A 13,054-nucleotide genomic window follows, 5' to 3' on the forward strand; every position below is an offset into this window, starting at 1 on the left:
TTCTTGCTGAAATGTTAGTGCCGGTTCAAAAGAGAACAAAAGCGACGTTCACTGCACAAAAGTCATCTTCACCGTTCACCCCAAACTGAAGACAGCTGCCTTGAAAGTATGTCTTTTGCAGGAGTTCAAAACTTGTTATCCTTAACTGTTGGTTATATTTATATAGGAATAAAAATGCTTGTGATGATCTGTTTTTGTACAGTTTTATGTACATGCAAGTGAAGCTTTTTAAATCTTACAACAAAAGCCGATGGCATATAAAAATCGTAAAGTGTTTATTGAGATGTGCACATCTTGCCTTGGATGGATCGATCTTTTTTGCCGAGTCAGTGTGAATGTGGCCCGTCTTATGCCTGCACCGTAGTCATTCACTGGCTCCTGTCACCGAGGGCTTTATCAGATTTTATGTTTATCGTGAACAGTGGATTGTCCGATCCGACTTGTTTGTTTGATTCCCATGTGTTTCGTTTCGTTCCGTTTCCGCATGTTGAAAACAAACCCCTTGTAATAAGTCCTTGCAAAGTTTGTAATAAAATGAGTGAAGAAAAAAAAACAAAGAAATACATTTGCTTGGTGAGTCATTGTTTAAGAATGAATCTAGGGACTGTGATCTCTCCATTAAGCTTTTTCATTAATAAAGCAAATTGATCTGACAAAGAAATAAGACTCATTTTTTTTATTCTCTGGGTCTCTTCGTCTGTGTAAACAGAGAAAGAGGAAAAGGTTACAGTTCGCCAGACTGACAGGAACTTAATAGAACAGAATAGTGAATGTGAGATCTAGTAATGTGAAGCTCTCACTTCACAAAAAGCTGTCCATCAATATTAATGATAAAAAAAAAAAGACCCTGAATTTTCTCAGTCTCGGAAACCTAATTCTCTCCTCTACAAGGAGTTAAACCGTTACACCCAAGACCTCCCAGTACTCGACAGCACAATAAAGACGAAGCCATAAAGATGATAACGCTGAGATGAAAGACAATAAATCAATCCGGCTTTCATTTGGTGCACTGTCTTTATAGATATGCCACGACGTAATTCACGCATCTCTGAAATGATAGCTTTCACAGATAAAAATAAATGGATGTGAGCCTGCGAACAAACGCTAGGAAAAAGCGAGAGACATAAACAAGTTAAAAAGAATATCAAGATGGAAAGTGAGGTAAATACTTGAGCAAGTATATGTGAGTAAAGAGACAAATGTGTGAAAACACGTTACACTGTCAAGCAAGCGTAAGATCAGGATATAGTTTAGAAGGCCAAACTGCCCTCTAATGGTCTTCAAGAGAACTACACCAACGCGAAAGATTAGCGTGTTATACCAGATACTCAACAGTCAGGATTAATGAATCAGATTGCTGGTGTTCTTCAGTTTCTTGTTGACATCACCTACAGCGCACGCGTTCCTGAGGATGGCGGATGAAACGAGCGAAGCTGCATGAATAATAATTGAGATCAGGGATGATAGTGGTTCTGGACCACATAGAAGCACATTTCGCAGACAGGGATCCTCGTAGCGGCTTATTTAACCGAGGCTGCGAAGGGAGGACCCACTGAGTTTTTTTCATTAATCTCCTTCTAATGGATAGGTTTTCGCTTCGCCTCGCTCTCTGCAGGCTGAGTTTTAGAAGGAGCCGTTTCGCTGGTGTTTTGTTTACATGCGGCTGGGGCATTTGTTTCCTGTTGAAGAGCGAGTCTAAGTAGAGAGGGTCTTTCTTCAAGATGAAACTACCCCCTCGGCTACTGCCTACTGTTGATATGCTGTTGCCGTGGAAACCTGGCCCCTCTGTCTTTCTGTTCCTTGCTCTCTCCCTCACCCACGCTCGTTCTCGCTCGCTTCGTTAAGCGCGGTGCTGCTGGCAATTAGAAGCAAAGCCAGCGGCGGGGACGGCTGCCTCTCAAATGTACTCTCCAATTAAACACTGTCAAATAATGCCGTATCTCAACCCGCCGCCTCCCGCCGTCCCCTCCTATCACACGACACATCCGCGCCTTTAAACGAAAGATACTTACAATGGTGCCAAAATAAGCAGGCGCACAGATCGATTCACGGCCTTTTCCGTAATGATGCTAAAGGCGTCGTGTTTTTCCTGCAGGCGCTTAAAAAACTTGATTATTTTTTTCATTCAGCAGAAAGCGCATGTAGCTGCGAGCCTTAAAAAAAGGTTTTCTCCATGGTATTGATTGTGGATTTCTTTTTTTTCAGGAAAGTGAGGTGTTTTACAGATCGCAGGCACTTAAGACTCATAGAAAATTGCTGGACTAAAGCCCTCTCATATTCAGCTATTTGTACTGCTGTCCCTACATATCGACTCTCATACACTATAGACGTAATTGGCGCATTAAAATCAATGGCGCAATTTAAACAGCATCATCATTAAAAAGGTTTATGTGCAAAGTCAATAAGCGCAGTGGAGATGTTTGGGAACCGTGGGCACATGCAACGTCGCACATCAAAACAGCATTATCTCACATGCACGACCATTTTTGTTTGCACAAGGTGGGCTACTATACTCCTTTGTTGCCCAATTGTGTCAATAAAACGTCTCTTTGTCTCATTTAACACCCGATTACGTCCCACCTGGATTCAATCTTCCAATCATTTATGATCCCGAAACAGCCTAGGCTAAACCCATCCATCAGCCCTGACAAACACAGCGACCATACGCCACACCTCATAGTAGTGCCTCCTCACTCGTTCATTGGGCCTAAACGCCCCCTTTCCACAGTTGCTTAGGCCTCAGGAGGCTTCTCCTGTATGTTCAAGTGGAAAATCACTTTCTGAATAACTACTTGTCCTGCTTGCACTCGTTCACAGCCTCGTCTGTGGTTTTCTGCTTGATAAAAACGGCCAATAGCTCATGCCTGGCAGCGAGAGAGAGCTGTAGTGTACTATAAGAGTCACATTTGTGGAGTGGTCCAACAGGAGCTACTATTAAAAGTCATATTTTATTGACGCGTGTTTGTCGGGTTGTTAAAACAGGATTTTTGAAATCGCAAAGACACGGCGGAGAGCGGCGAATCAACGGTGGCGTCAAGAGAGGTAGCTCAACACTTTCCCAGCCCACCTGCTGAGCATCACACACCTAGAGACTCGTTTGAATTCATTTTCTAATCCTGGAAACATGACACTTTAACATTAATCTAATTTACTGCAAGTCTCTGGCAAGTCTCTGGCCAAATGGAATTAAAACAGCTTTTCAATCCACTGGCATACACACATTCAACAATGTCTGAGTCACCTGCTGCATGTATTTATATGCATGCGTGAATATTTATGTTCTTTACCTCAAGTGAACGTTGACAGTCACAGATTTCTAATATTTTGCACCTTGCAAACTCGTTTGTCTAGGATCTATGAAACCGTGACATCAAACAAAAGCTGCCTTTTATATTGCACTATATAATGTGTGTAATTGTTACGGTTATTGTTAAGTGACGCTGATTGATTATAATGAAGAAATCTAGATTTTTGTCAGATGAAAAAAAAATGTATTCAGTATTTAAATGTCAAATGTGCAAAAGGTTTTTAAAATTATGTTCTAATTAACATCCTAAATACATCCTAAAAACAGTTTTTAAAAAATCTGTCATTTAAACCAGTATGACTTTCTTTGTTCGGTTGAACATATAAGATATTTAAAAAATAAAATAAAATACATACAGTACACATGGGGGTCTAATGCTGCTTTGGACAGGTTTGGAAATGACATGAGGGTATGTGAATTATGACTAAATTTAAATTTGTGGGTGAAATATCCATTTAAAGACACATCACCACAAAGTCTAAACGGGCTTTGATTGTAACATTTACTACATTCAAAATAAACAAATTAGTACTGCTTGAATTTTACTTCAAACTTACATATAAGCAGATATAGTGTAAAATATGTGTATTCGGAGCGGTCCCAGAACACTCCCAGAGCTGCATGGGATTGGAATAATCGAGAGTGAGGAATTGAGGTGGAGGAGGGATGCAGGAAAAACTAACTAAATCAGCTCTCTCTTTCTTTCTCTCTATATATAAGCCTCCTCTCGCACTGATTGGGTAGATTATCAGAACATGATTTTCAATAAAACAACATTTGCATCCTTTCACAAGGAAGTAGTTGGTGTGCTGTAGTATATGTATTTGTTCAGCCTTTGTGATGCCTGAAAGTGATGCAAATCTACTGTACTGACACCAGCTGGGGGCAATGCGGTCAATTATGGAAGTGATGCTTTCTGTGTCCGTGAACAACCATAATTTGTGTCAATTTCTGTGCTTGTATTAATCCACTGATTATGATGGAAATCCGCAGGAGCCTAAATCTCAGACAATCTTGTGGAATAGTAATCAAAGGTTGAAGGTTTGGCTTGTTAGCATGACTCTTTAGCCCCTACAAGTAGGCATGGAAACTAAACCATCTGGGTGCATTATGCTTTTCCATTCTCCATTACGTTTTCCTAGAATCTATCATGGCACTTTCAATCACCTCACAGTGCAGCCATATTAATTATTCCACTCCAGCTGATCATCATGTTTTATTTAGACTAATGTATAGCATATAGTATCATTATGCTTGTCTAATGTTTTGCATTAATAGTTGTGTGGCTAAAATTGCTTTTGAATACCCTGCCATTTTGACAGGTTAGCAAAATAGTTATTTATGTTTACTACATCACACTTGTGACATCACATTAAGCATGACAAAAAAGAGAGGTTATTTGCCTACATGTGTTAATGAATCACAATTTACACCTTGGCTTTTGTTTGCAAACTGATTTCATTTCTTATTTTACGATGCGTCGTTTATCACATCGTTACCATCCTCTGATATTTTTTATCCATTTTAGTGAAAATTCCTTTATAGATTCTTTCTAATCTGAAAAAAAGAGGAAACACAGTGAAATCTCGGAGGATGTATTCTTTTTATTTATGATTTAGACGATGGTTTGTGTCTGATAATACCTTTCTTATCCAGTAGCACTTTGTGTATTTCTGCATCTATGGCGTTGCATCTACACTTGTGGGCAGCTTTTGTTTTTTTGCTAGTCCTATGGGAATAAAGGTCCAGTCAGGCAATAACGTTTATTTTTCTTCAGTATGCCTAAAAGGAAAGTTAGAGAAAATAAAAACTTTTCAAATCAAGAGAAGATTCGATATTGCAACGAGAAGACTCTCCCATGAGAAACTCACGCAGACGAAGTGGATAGAAGCAGATGCTCATGAGGTACGATGGTAAAAGGCAAGGAAATGGAGAGCAAAGAAAAGATGGATCTTTTTGTTGTAAACACAGGGGGTGCAATTAAACATCATGTGTACAGCTGCTCTGAACGATTTTATTGAAGGCCATACGGAGTTAGCACACAAAACATGCCGCTAATGGTAGCGAGAAGTGCTTTATTTGGGAAGGAGTTCAGTTGAGAGCCTAATCAGAGGCGCTTTTACATATTTATCTTGCGCGAGTGGGGCCGGATTACTTCGACGGCGTTTTGTGTAGCAACAATGTTTGCATTTATTCTAGAGGTTTGTCGGAGATTGTTATGCACCTGAATGAGCCCTGCAGGCACGGTGAGCTATAGTTCTTCCTCTTCCTCTAAGGGTGCAGAGGCGGCTCTCCTGCACTTGCTTGATGGCTTTGTAAAGACAGTCAGGGTACAGTTGGAAAACACAGCGTTTTGTTGAGAAATGTTGTAGCTGCTGGGAGAGCAGAACTGGCAGATCCCAGAGAAGAAGAGACAGGCTACATGATGGAGTGGGGAAGGGGGCTCTCATTTAGAAGATGAATACTGACAGGCGGTCTCCCGGCGGACCTGCTCCTTCTGTCCGACGTGAAACCTAAAGGAGAAGTGTGTTGATTAAGCACACACCTGGGTGGCTGAGTGGCATCAGCTGATCTTAGCCATGGGAGGCTCTGATCATTTTCTGCTCTCTCAATCCTTCTATATCAAACTATAATTGCAGTGCTGTTGGACTCATACGTTTTCGTTTGAAAACGCATCTTTTTGGTCTTCCATCCACACTGAGACAGTGTTTTATGAATAAAAATGAAACACTCTCCAAAATGGATACATTTGAAAACGCCTTTTGCCGCGTTGTAGTCTGGACTGTCAAAACGTAGGTTTTTAAAAACGATTTTGTACCAATAGATATTCATTTTGCCTGTTATGTGCTATTCACTTTCACACGGTTGCTAATATGTTACTTTGCACACTCTTCATATTGCGGTCCTGCAAAGATGACAGAAAATGTACTCACATTTGCTGTCCTGCTGCAAAAGATCAAGTGAGCAGTTGCAGTTTTGACCAAAAATGGTGACTGAGTGCGACCTGAACACGTCAGTGAATATTGATATATTTTACAGTATGACTTTATGAATTATTTTTCCGTCTGTGTAATCTCAGTTAGCTTTTTCATGCGTTTCCCAAAAGTTTCTCATCCACACTGAAACATCGGAAAACGCTAGTGTATACGGAGAGCGTTTTTAAACTAAAACTTCAAATGTGTCTGGGTTAATGTAGATGTAGCCTAAAGGCCTGTTCACACCGGGACGAATTTCGCACCCGATATTCGCCAACGTTTAACGCCTCATGACACAAGCTGCGTTCACACTACACACGACCAAGCGACACGATCTAAGTATCTTAGAGGATCATTTGAGTTGCTAGGCCAAGTGTCCTGGTTTTCGGTAATCAAAATATGGTCACCCTAGTATAGTATACTATTATTATTTTTTTTTTACATTAAGGGCCATCTAATGTCAGGGAATGAATTTGCATGTTCACTCGGCTCATCGTCAGCGAAAATCGCTTGTGTGTGAACACAAAAAACGCGTTGAAAAACACACGCTGATATTCGTCCTGGTATGTACGGGCCTTAAAAAATTGTGGTTATGTCTTAGGCCCTGTTTACACGAAAACACTCGTGGGTGAAAACGTAATGTGCCTTTCGTTTACATGGCGGCGGCGTTTTTGGGTCTTAAAGACGCAAAAAAGTGAAACCACCCTCCAGAGTGGAAATCTTAAAAACGCTCCACCGTCACGTTCCCGTTTAAAGGGTAAAAACACAAAAGTCTGCCAGGCAGTGAAGGTTGAATGCAGGTTGTATGCAGGTGCGCGGACTTGGTTTTGTTGTGTGGCAGTGCTTCACATTGCCACCTAGCCACCTGGAGTGCATACTACATCGAATTTCACACACTTTTGCGTCACCATATGCACGCCGATTTCCCACCCAAAGCGCTCGTCTACACGCAGAATAAAAAGTGATAACGCAACGGCACTTTTGCGTTTTCTCTTCAGATCGTTTCTGTGTAAACATTGCCTTAGGTTGGATGCACATGATTTTAAAGCGAACGGATCTCAGCGGGTAATGCAAAGCTCTTTTGATTTACTCCACCAATGAAATGTTTCATTTGTGAAGCGCATTCTTTGATTTTTTTTTTTCCTCTCCGACCTGCCGCAGTTTGACTTCCAGCATGTGCGCTTGCAGCAGCTTGGCCTATAGTGAAAGAGATATAAAATACATTACAGCTTTAATGACAGCCACAGCCATTAATGACAGGCACTTCCCAGTGTCATTTCCAATCTACCTCGGTTTAACAAAAAAACGTGCTATCCTCCCTCTCGCTCAAGCTCTGATCTTGTAGTCTCATTAAAGCTCACATTTTTCCCTCCACTCTCCCTTCTGAATAAAACTTTCTTCCTTTTGCAATCGATTCCCTCCTAATTAAAACCACCCTTTCTCTGCGTCCGTCATCTAATTAGCAGTCTCCCATTCACTTTTCTATATGTCGATCCACTTAGCCGCCCGCACACAAAAAAATCTCACCTTTTTTTCTCAGTTCGCAGCTCTCTCTAGAAAGTTTCAGCCTCTACAACCCGAAGCTCTCCTCTGAAGACAATTCTTTCGTCCTTCCTCTTCTCATGTCCGCTGTAAATTGGACTGAGAGTTGTTGGTAATTGAAGATCATTGTCTCCCTCCTCAGGCAGCGAGGCTTCACCATAGCCCTAACAATACACCTCTCTCCCTCGGCATCCAGCCAATTTCAGCCCATCTACTTTGTTGCTTCCCAGACTGGATCTTCTAAAGCCATGTGGAATTGGAGGTTCCATCTCGAAACACAGAGTGCGGAGTCACTTTTTTCGGCTAGTTTTCTTCCACTGTCCCTGTTTCTCCCAGGAGAAGTATCTCTCCCAGTTCACTAACTCACAGGTCTGACTTGCTGTGTTTTCAGACGAGAACTACACACTAGGCCCTGGCTGTCCAATTACGATAGTGCAGATTGTGCCTCAAAACAACAACACATTGAATTCAAGATAATGGCGAGTCTCAAAGCCATTATTCAGCGCATGATGTGTTTTTTGAAGAAACGGCTGAGAGACTTTGAATAGTCTCGGTAAAAAAAAAAAATAAAATAAAGCATATGTTTTGGGTGCCACATGCTGTCACATTTCTTCTCTTCCACTCTCCATAAATTTGTTCTTTTGTTGCCAGGAGACAGAAAGTCTTTTGTTCTGGGGAGGAAATTGGGGGAAAAGTGAGACTTGATAACCTCTCAGCTGAACTCCCAAAGATTTCACGATGGAATGGAGAATATTCTCCAGAGGATATGTTGACTTCATAAAGAGTTTTAAAAGTGTGAAAATGAACCCCTTTTTTCCAAGCAACACTAATCATGTAATGTAAAAGTGCTCCATTGTCTGGAGAGAACCAGGAAGTCAAATGCATTTTAAATGTATTTCTTACACCAAAACTGACATGTTTCACTTTTATAATGAGTACTCCCTTCACACTTGACTAAACTTGTATTTCCTTTTTGTTCTTGTGAGATGGAGGATGCCAGTGGAGCTCTACTCTCTCTCTCTCTCATCATTGTGAATGTGTCTGAAGTGAAGCTGACGAGTGCGGTCAGGATTCTCAGACAGAGTCAGAAAATTAAAATGAGTAAAGCAGCTACATCCAAAGTCAATTATTCCAAAACTGTTGTTTGCGTTAGTATAATTCTGCAAGAGAAAAGAGCAGAGGTTTTGACAGAGAACAAGATAATACATGAGAAGCGATGGTCATTATTCAGTAGAGACACCATATTTCATTTTCGCTAATAAAAACGATACTGTGAGAGATAGACATACAGTCTGTTCAATGGGTTGTAATTTTGTTTCGGACTTGCCACAGAAAGCAACAGAATGGAAGTCGAATTGCGAGCTTGTACATTTTCACAACAGAGAGAATACTTACAATTTTTTGTTTAGATATATTTTATATACATTTTTAGAGGTACACAGTAAACCATGCTGCAGTATGTGTCTAATATTATTCTGTATTTGCAGCGATGCAAAATTATGAATATTTTAATTCCACTGCTTGTGTGACCACAAATGATTTCACCACCAGAAGTAAAATTAACATACATAATTATATTTCATGTTTATCAGGGCTTTGCAATAAGCATGACCTGCTGGCCAGTGTGTAATTATAATAACTATGTAACTAATTTTCAGCTATTATTGAAGATTTTATTTGCAAAGTACACTAATTTGTGCTGAAAAGCATTTATATGTGTGAAAACTGTAGAGTAATAAATATTCTTTGTAGATCATTCAAAACCAAACAATTAATAATAAATCTAAAAAACTTTGGATTTTAAAATGATGAATTTAAATATAAAATTTACATTCAGAAAAGAGTTGAAATAAATAAACTTTAACATGTTTAAAAAAATATAAGCGTGTGTGTGTGTGTGTGTGTTAAAAAATCGATTAATCACGATTAATCTGAAAAAAGTTTGTGTGTGTGTGTGTGTGTGTGTGCATATATTAGATATTTACAGACATATTTTAAGTTAGATGTGATTAATCTTGATTAATCATTTTGACAGCACTTACTGTATATACACTCACCTAAAGGAGTGTTAGGAACACCATACTAATACTGTGTTTGACCCCCTTTCTCATTCAGAACTGCCTTAATTCTATGTGATATTGATTCAACAAGGTGCTGAAAGCATTTTTCAGAAATGTTAGCCCATATTGATAGGATAGCATCTAGCAGTTGATAAGGGATGGCCATAAGGGATGGACATGGTCAGAAACAATGCTCAGGTAGGCCGTGGCATTTAAACGATGCCCAATTGGCACTAAGGGACCTAATGTGTGCCAAGAAAACATGCCTCACTCCATTACACCACCACCACCAGCCTGCACAGTGGTAACAAGGCATGATGGATCCATGTTCTCATGCTGTTTACGCCAAATTATGACTCTATCATCTGACCATCTCTACCTACAGAAATGGAGACTCATCAGACCAGGCAACATTTTTCCAGTCTTCAACTGTCCAATTTTGGTAAGCTCTTGCAAATTGTAGCCTCTTTTTCCTATTTGTAGAGGAGATGAGTGGTACCCGGTGGGGTCTTCTGCTGTTGTTGCCCATCCGCCTCAAGGTTGTGCGTGTTGTGGCTTCACAGATGCTTTGCTGCGTACCTCGGTTGTAACGAGTGGTTATTTCAGTCAAAGTTGCACTTCTGTCAGCTTGAATCAGCCGCATTCTGGATATTTTTCCATTTTCACACCATTCTTTGTAAACCCTAGAAATGGTTGTGCACGAAAATCCCAGTAACTGAGCAGATTGTGAAATACTCAGACCGGCCCGTCTGGCACCAACAACCATGCCATGCTCAAAATTGCTTAAATCTCTTTTCTTTCCCATTCTGATATTCAGTTTGAAGTTCAGGAGTAGTAGCGGAGTGGCAATCGGGAGAGTCGGGAGTTTTCCCGGTGGGCCGGTAGTGTTACGAGGCCGCGAGGGCCGGCCCGGTCTGATAAAATGTATTTATTGGAAGTTCGCCATGGCTCAAGCTAAGGGAAGAAAACAATTTTTTTTTTTACATTTTTTATAACGGAGCATATATTTGCACTAAATGCCTGTCTTTACAGCAAAACGACACCCGTCATAGAACAGCCTCAGTGGCGTAGGTCGTAGGGCGTGAAGTGATTGAATGCAGCTTTTTGATGCGCTGCTGAACGCGAGTTCGAATCCGCCTTGCCGAACTCTCTCTTCTCCCTTTTCCTAACACAGATATGTAAAGATGTAAAATGTAAAACCTAACATTAAGGTCTCTAGCGTTATATTTTGCCAACGAACTAAAATTGAAACCATATGGCGTTGCGCCATTATAATAACTGACATTAGAATAGCATCCAGTTTGTTCTGCGTGATTACTTTGCTCTCGCGATCATCTGGTGTTTTCTCCTAAATAAAAGCTCAAGGGTTTATTTCTTGCAAGTTAAGAAATTAGGACAAAAGTATTTTAATTTTCCTATAGTATAGTGTAATGTAGGTTAAAATATACTTTTGAATTACTCATTTTCATTTACACATTTATAGGCTATAAATGGATTTTACAGTACGTCATAGGAATTCTTTATTCATTATTACATTATTATAATAATTGTTTGGCATCCTAAAACACCATTGATAATGTAATGCAAACTGAGACTCTCATAACTAAAAAAAATATTTGAGCCCTCTTTATTGTCCTGGTACAAATTAATGTTTTTTCTTTGTTCAAGGAGAGCAGTTCATGGGTCTTAATTTCGATCTCTCAGAGAGCATGAGATTGATGCATTATAACCTTAAAATGTCCAAAATTTTCTTGCGGGGGAGCATGCCCCCGAACCCCCCTAGAGGCACAGAGTCCACCCAACTAGTTTTAGAAAGTACTATGGGAAAGAACGACCATTTATGAACTTTACTCCAGCATACTAGTACAACAAAGTTCCCTTTAAATCAGTAAAACTGTAAATGCTATTGGCTAATCGTGCCGGCGACGAGGGCCAGTGGTCTACGAAATTTCCCGGTAGATTTTTTGGTCCCACTCCGCCCCTGTTCAGGAGATTGTCTTGACCAGGACCACACCCCATTGCATTAATGAGAAATTGAACAGGTGTTCCTAATAATCCTTTAGGTGAGTGTATATACATACATTAATAATAATAATTTTGATAGGCAAGCAGAAAAGAAACCTAACTGATGAGACATGTCTCTCCAAATTGGACAAAAGTGATGTGAACCATTTTACAGATTGAAAATCAGACACATTATAAGACTGTAGAACAAGAGTAAACATGGCGTCTAGCAGTCTAACTTGTACGAGGCCATATTACTGAAAAGTTTCAGTTAAGGTAGAAATCTCTCTCACCTTTATTCCCCAGAAGGTGGTGTAATCTCTCTTCATGGTAAGGTAACTTTAATGGCCTGTTGTGGTTTAGGCTGTTTTGTGGCGGTTACGGAGCGTTTACTCGCAGCTCTTTTACAGAAGCATGGGAAGCGGGTGACAAATCGCTGCGTTTCTTGCGTCAGTTGTGTGATAGGGCCACTCATGCAAAGCAATGTTTCCGGCTGCTTTAAATGAGATTCATATCATGAACGAAACACTCTCCTACCTTACCGCGCAGAGAGAAAATGGTCCAGTGCTAACCCTCTCCCGGCGGCTTTATAAAGAGGTGATCTAGAGGGAAAAAAACCCACTTAAGCTTCAGGTTTGGGGATGAGATGAATTCATCATTTTATAGGCCTGCATAAATGAAAGGCTTTCTGTGAGATAACCTGCTTCGTCTATTTTCACCCATAAAATTCATACCTAAAAATGAATTATGAACGGAGTCTATTACTCTCCATATTGCAAATACAGAGCCTCAATCATCTTATGACCAGATAAAATGTTCAAAGATGCCATAATTTTAATATAGGTCTGTGCTTATAATTCTTTCACAAGGTGGAAAAAATGTATATACAGCTATAATGAGGCATTCAAATATAAATATTTGAGGTCCCCATGTGGTGAAAATCAAACTTTTAATATTGTTTATATGTCTGTGTTGTTTTTAATCTGCTTTAAAGGATAAGTTCTGTATTTTACACTTAAAGTCCTGTTTTAAGATTGTTTCGGATGAAATAGAACGGTTAAGATTGAAATTTGGACACATGCTGCAGCTGGCCTGAGAATTTTCTGTTTCTATGGTCGCCCACCCCCGACGAGTGGATCTCTAAGCAGGTGAGAGTGAGTGGAGGC

Source organism: Pimephales promelas, chromosome 23, assembly GCF_988280905.1.
Source record: "Pimephales promelas chromosome 23, fPimPro1.hap1.1, whole genome shotgun sequence".
Taxonomy (NCBI): domain Eukaryota; kingdom Metazoa; phylum Chordata; class Actinopteri; order Cypriniformes; family Leuciscidae; genus Pimephales; species Pimephales promelas.